A 5746-nucleotide genomic window follows, 5' to 3' on the forward strand; every position below is an offset into this window, starting at 1 on the left:
AAAAAAAAAACAGGAAGATATAATTGGATAGCAACTATTCAGAGCTTAAAGGCTGGTCATGAGTTGCTGGCTGAAGGACAATAGCTAGTGTCATATACTGCACAGTCTGAGAAACAGCTCAGAAAGTGACACTTGAAATATACGTGTGGCTATGACCCCTGAGTCCCCAGATGAAATGGTTGGTGTGTATTTCAGAAACTGTAACTCAAAAAGGCTAACCTGTTGGAGAGTAGTTTCAGTTGGGCTAGACTTGTGCTTGTAATTGCTGTACTTGTTGTAAATGTCCAGCTCTTTGAAAAGCTTAATTCTTTGCCTTACTGACTTGCAGTTGTTGTGCTCATAGAAAGCCTGCAGCAATTTGTATCTTGGGGCTTGGTTAGGAACAGTTTGGCAAGCACCAAAAGGTGAGTTTGGAAGCCACGTGTCTACTTTAGAACACCTTGTCATGGGCACAGATTGGTGAAGTAGATGAGATACCTGTATTTGTGTCCTCGTTGCTCTTTGCTCCCCAGATCGCAGCAATTTAAAACAAGCTGGTTTTATACTGTTACCCAGCTAAAAATTCCAGATTGGGAATTAAGTTAGATGCTGATTACTAGGTAACAGTATGAAAGTGGAGTAACCCCTGAAACTGATTGTATAGTTTGTATGTTCTTCAGAAAAGGTATCATAGGAATCAGCAACTTTCTGTTCTGTATTGATGAAAAAAGCTGGAAAGTACTAGGTGCAAAGCTGAAGAATGGAAAGTAAGATCTCTTCCCTCCCCTTTAATGCACTTTCAGGATGTTCTCAGGTTCTTCTGTGAATTTAATTGGCCGTGTTTTTACTTCTTAATCCCAAATGTAACATTTTGGAAAAAATCGGGCACTAAAAGCACAAAGCTATAAAGTTGAAATGATATACTGTGTAACCGAGTGATTGATCTCTGGGATGCTATAAATTTGTGTAACAAGACTGGAAAATCACTTCACTTTATTGCTTAGCATGTGCTGTTACCTTACCCAAGGCATTTAAGCATATGGTATATCCAGATGCCTAGCTGAAATAGCAAGCTGTATGAGATGTCCTTGGATTTTGTAGCGTGAGTGTGGTAAGGGGACTTGACTTTAAAAATCCAAGGTGTAGGCTGAGAGCTCTGCATTGTATAAGCAGTGCATTCATTAAAAACATGTCAAACCCTTACATGATAGAGGGAATTAGTGGCACATACCTGCAGAGTTGATGTTTTGTGAAATGTTCATTACTGATTAATGCCTATTTATTCTTTTGTGGTCTGAGCAATGATGCATTTTGCAGAAGCCATATAAAGCAAGAAGATGGTAAATAACATCCTGTTTCATATAATGTCTTTAAAAACAGCCAACCTAAATTTTTGTTCTTGAAACCTTACAAAAGCCACTTAAAAATGAACTTGCAGTATAAGATACAGACCTAAAATGAATTGTTGGAAGGAACCTGTGAAATGCTGTGATACATTTAATGGTAGGTCTGTCACAGTAGTTTTTTTTTTTAACAATGTTGATGAGTAGCATTATCTTATGAAATCACATTCTTCCCATCTTCGGACATCAGCGTTTTCAGAGCTGTTTGTACTGGAGTTTGGATGGAAGGCCTGAATGTGAACTAAGTAATCTCTGAGTTTGGCTACTTTTTTTATGCAATCTGTAGTTTTTTGACATCAGTACCTTCTGAATGTGATTCCTACAACATAGTTTTCAAGGGGTAAAAATAAAATTGGACACAAATGTGTGTAGTTAACACCTTAAGCCCCGCTTTTCTCTTTATTAAAGTATCAAAAGCAATATTTTTTTGAGGTTCGGAAAGATTCTCAAGGTATGAGTTGTGGTGACTGTTTACTCCCTTTCAGCATTCTATTTTGCAGTGTGAAAGTGTGTGTGGGGGGGAAAAGGTGTTGTAAACGGGCTCAGTGATGGACAGAAGCAGTCAATGACAGCAACAAATGAGGAAAAAAAAATTAAAAGAAAAAAACAGCACCTTTGAAACTAGTCGATTATGTGTTGAGATTACCTCATAATGCAGTATTTATGCTAGTTAACACTGGCTTTTGCAGTGTTAAATGAGGTGCTGCTCATGGTTCCGTAAATAGTGTAGTTGGATTGTTCAAATAGTGGCTAGAAATAAAGTAGAAATGCAAGTTTGCATGTCTTCATGCACAGTCAACCTGAGGTGTGACAATCTTTGCTCTTCGTTTTTGTGTGCTTATTTGCCTTCTTTTTAATGGTGAGGTTTCAATAATTATCAAGGGAGCATTGAGGATTTTGTAATTAAAGGAGGCAAAATATGAGCTGTCTTTAGATAATCTCGAGTTTAGAGGTGAAAAATGTTTTCAGGATGATGTGGGTGATTTAACAGTTTGGTGACAGTTTGTATATTCCTTTATAATGCTAATATTTTTGGCAGAGTGGAGGTACTTAGAAGTATCCATGGAAAGATTAGATTATATCTGTTTTCTTAAACTAGGAAGACTTTTTTTTTTCTAACAAGTTGTTGATTTCAATTGCACAATACAACAGTTAACTACCTCCAACAATAATACTGAAATTAATGAATGGAAATTGCGGAATGAGTTGGATGTGATTATTGTATTTAAATATATTGTCATATATTTGTAACATGCCAGCCCCTTTATGTAGCCAGGATTAGGAGAGTGAGGTCCTGATAGTAATAACTTGAAGTTTTGTTTACTTTAAGGTTCCTCCTCATCCATTTATCTGTTTCTCACTGTGTGAGATCCTGTTTATTAAGAATAATGCCTGGAAGTTGGCAGTTATATTCTGTATGAGTGTGTTAATTTCTTCCCATATGCTGTAAGGTTGCCCTCACAGGAAACAAAGGGACTTTTTCCCATGTTTAGTTATGCTGAACTGTTTCAGTAGTCAGAGTGGACAGAAACAACGGGAAGGAGTTTCCTGTTTTGTGGCTGTGCAGATATTGAAGAGTTCTTCAGTTGCAAAGAACATACATCTATCTTTGTTCCAACTACGAGTACAGAAAGAACTGATTTTTGATAATGTATGAAGTTACTGTAGTCTAATGAAAAGCAGTGGTTCATTTTCTTAAATGTTTTACAGGCTATTTACTGTCCATTCTACCTGCCTTATTTATATTTCGGTATTTGCAATTAGATATTTCTAATTAAGTTTAAGAATTTGATGACACCAATTTGAGTGGTGCAGTTGACATGCCCAAAGGGAAAGAATGCCATCCAGATGGATCTGAACAGGCTTGAGAGGTGGGCTCATGCCAAGCTCATGAAGTGCAACATGGTGAAGTGCAAGGTCCTGCACCTGGGTCAGGGCACTCCCAAACACAGAAACAGGTTGGGCGGGGAATAGCTTGAGAGCAGACCTTAAAAGAATTTGTGGGTGTCAGTTGATGAAAGACTCAGCATGAGCCAGCAATGTGTGCTTGCAGAACAGAAGGCCAACCATATCCTAGGTTGCATCAAGATATGTGACCAGCAGGTTGAAGGAGGTGATTCTGCCCCTCTGCTCTGCTCCCATGAAACCCCACCTGGAGTACTGTATCCACTTCCATGGCCCCCAACACAAGAAGGACGTGGAGCTGTTGGAATGAATCCTGAGGAGGACCATGAGAATGATCAGAGGGCTGGAGCACCTCCCCTGTAAGTACAGGCTGAGAGAGTTAGGACTTTTCAGCATAGAGAAGAGAAGGGGACCTTATAGTGGCCTTCCAGTATCTGAAGAGAGCCTACAGGAAAGCTGTGGAGGATTTTTTTTTATAAGGGCATGTAGCATCAAGATGAGGGCAAATGGCTTTAAACTGGAAGAGGGTAGATTTAGACTAGATGTTAGGAAGAAATTCTCCACTGTTAGGGTAGGTGAGACACTGCAACAGGTTGTTCAGTGAGGCGGTGGATGCCTCTTTCCCTGAAAGCATTCAAGGCCAGGCTGAGTGGGGTTCAGAGAAGTCTGGTCTAGAGGGAGGTGTCCCTGCCTATAGCAGGGAGTTGGAACTAGATCATTTTAATGGTCGCTTCCAACCCAAATCATTCTATGATTCTATGAATTTCTAATTGTAAACTTCAGAAGGGAAAGCTGGAAGTTCCATCTTCATAAATGCTCAAATCTATTGTGCTGTAGTTAGAATGCCTTTGAATGGTTGATGAAACTATTATATTAAATAATATTCATGTTTTTGTGACTGCTGTGGGTATCACTGACTCCCTCAAAAGGGAAGCAGAGGAGGATGTAGGCATGGAATCTTTTCAGGATAAAAGGATTTGAACCACACCTTTTTTTTTTTTTTTAATCTACTATGCCATGACAAAAGCTAGTGAGTAGGTGACACAGCAGATACAAAGATGAAACTTTTTTTGTGAAGCGAAGGACAAATTACGCTGATACTGCTACATTACGTGGTGTGTTTCTCCATAGGTAGAAAAAGAGAAATCATCTGACTACCAAAGGAAAACACTGCAAAAGCCCTTTAGGTCTTGATTCAGTCTGAGTTTGTAAGATGTTGCTTATCTTTAAATTTCTCTCATGTAACTTGGTAGAGATGACTTCAACCATGGTTAAATATTTTTCTTTCTAGTTGGAGCACATAAAAGAAAAGCTTTAAGAGGGTTGTAGTATCACAGAATCACAGAATTGTAGGGGTTGGAAGGGACCTCTAGAGATCATCGAGACCAACCCCCCCGCCAAAGCAGTTTCCCTACACCAGATAGGTGTCTTTTTTGTACTGGGGAGCCCAGAACTGGACACAGTACTCCAGATGAGGCCTTACCAGGGCAGAGTAGAGGGGGAGGATCACCTCCCTCGACCTGCTGGACACGCTCTTCTTAATGCACCCCAGAATGCCATTGGCCTTTTTGGCCACGAGGGCACATTGCTGGCTCATGGCCAACCTGTTGTCCACCAGGACGCCCAGGTCCCTCTCTGCAGAGCTCCTCTCCAGCAGCTCATCCCCCAGCCTGTATTGGTGCACGCAATTATTCCTCCCTAGGTGTAAGACCCTACACTTGCTTTTGTGGAACCTCATCCGGTTTCTTACTGCCCAGCTCTCCAGCCTGTCCAGGTCTCGCTGAATGGCAGCACAGCCTTCAGGCGTGTCAGCCAATCCTCCCAACTTTGTATCATCGGCAAACTTGCTGAGGGTGGCCACTATCCCCTCATCAAGGTCATTGATGAAGATGTTGAACAAGACCGGACCCAGCACAGACCCCTGGGGGACACCACTGCTTACAGGTCTCCAGCCAGACTCTGCACCACCAACGACGACCCTCTGCGCTCTGCCAGTCAGCCAGTTCTCAACCCACCTCACTGTCCACTCGTCTATCCCACACTTCCTCAGCTTTGTTATAAGGATGTCGTGGGAGACAGTATCAAATGCCTTTCTAAAATCAAGGTAGACTACATCTACCTTAGTAACTTTACAATTAATTAGTAACTTTAGTTACTTTAGTACATTAGTAACTTTACAATTAATCATTTCCTTCAATAGACCAAGTGAAGAAACTTAATATGAAGTTGAAAAAGTTTTAAAGTGAACTTCTAGTCTATAGTTATAGTAATTTATAATCAGTATTTTCTCTCTCTCTCTGCAAGTAGTTAACTTAGATCTTGTAGTGCAGTTGTCAGATGAGGATACTTACAGTCCAGGGTAATGTAGGTTGTCCAAATTTCTTTGTATTACACTTCACTGAGAAATGGTTTTAGTAGTGGAATACTTTCAGACATTTTCTTGGGCCTAAATCAAAGAT

Source organism: Meleagris gallopavo, chromosome 3 (assembly GCF_000146605.3).
Source record: "Meleagris gallopavo isolate NT-WF06-2002-E0010 breed Aviagen turkey brand Nicholas breeding stock chromosome 3, Turkey_5.1, whole genome shotgun sequence".
NCBI lineage: Eukaryota > Metazoa > Chordata > Aves > Galliformes > Phasianidae > Meleagris > Meleagris gallopavo.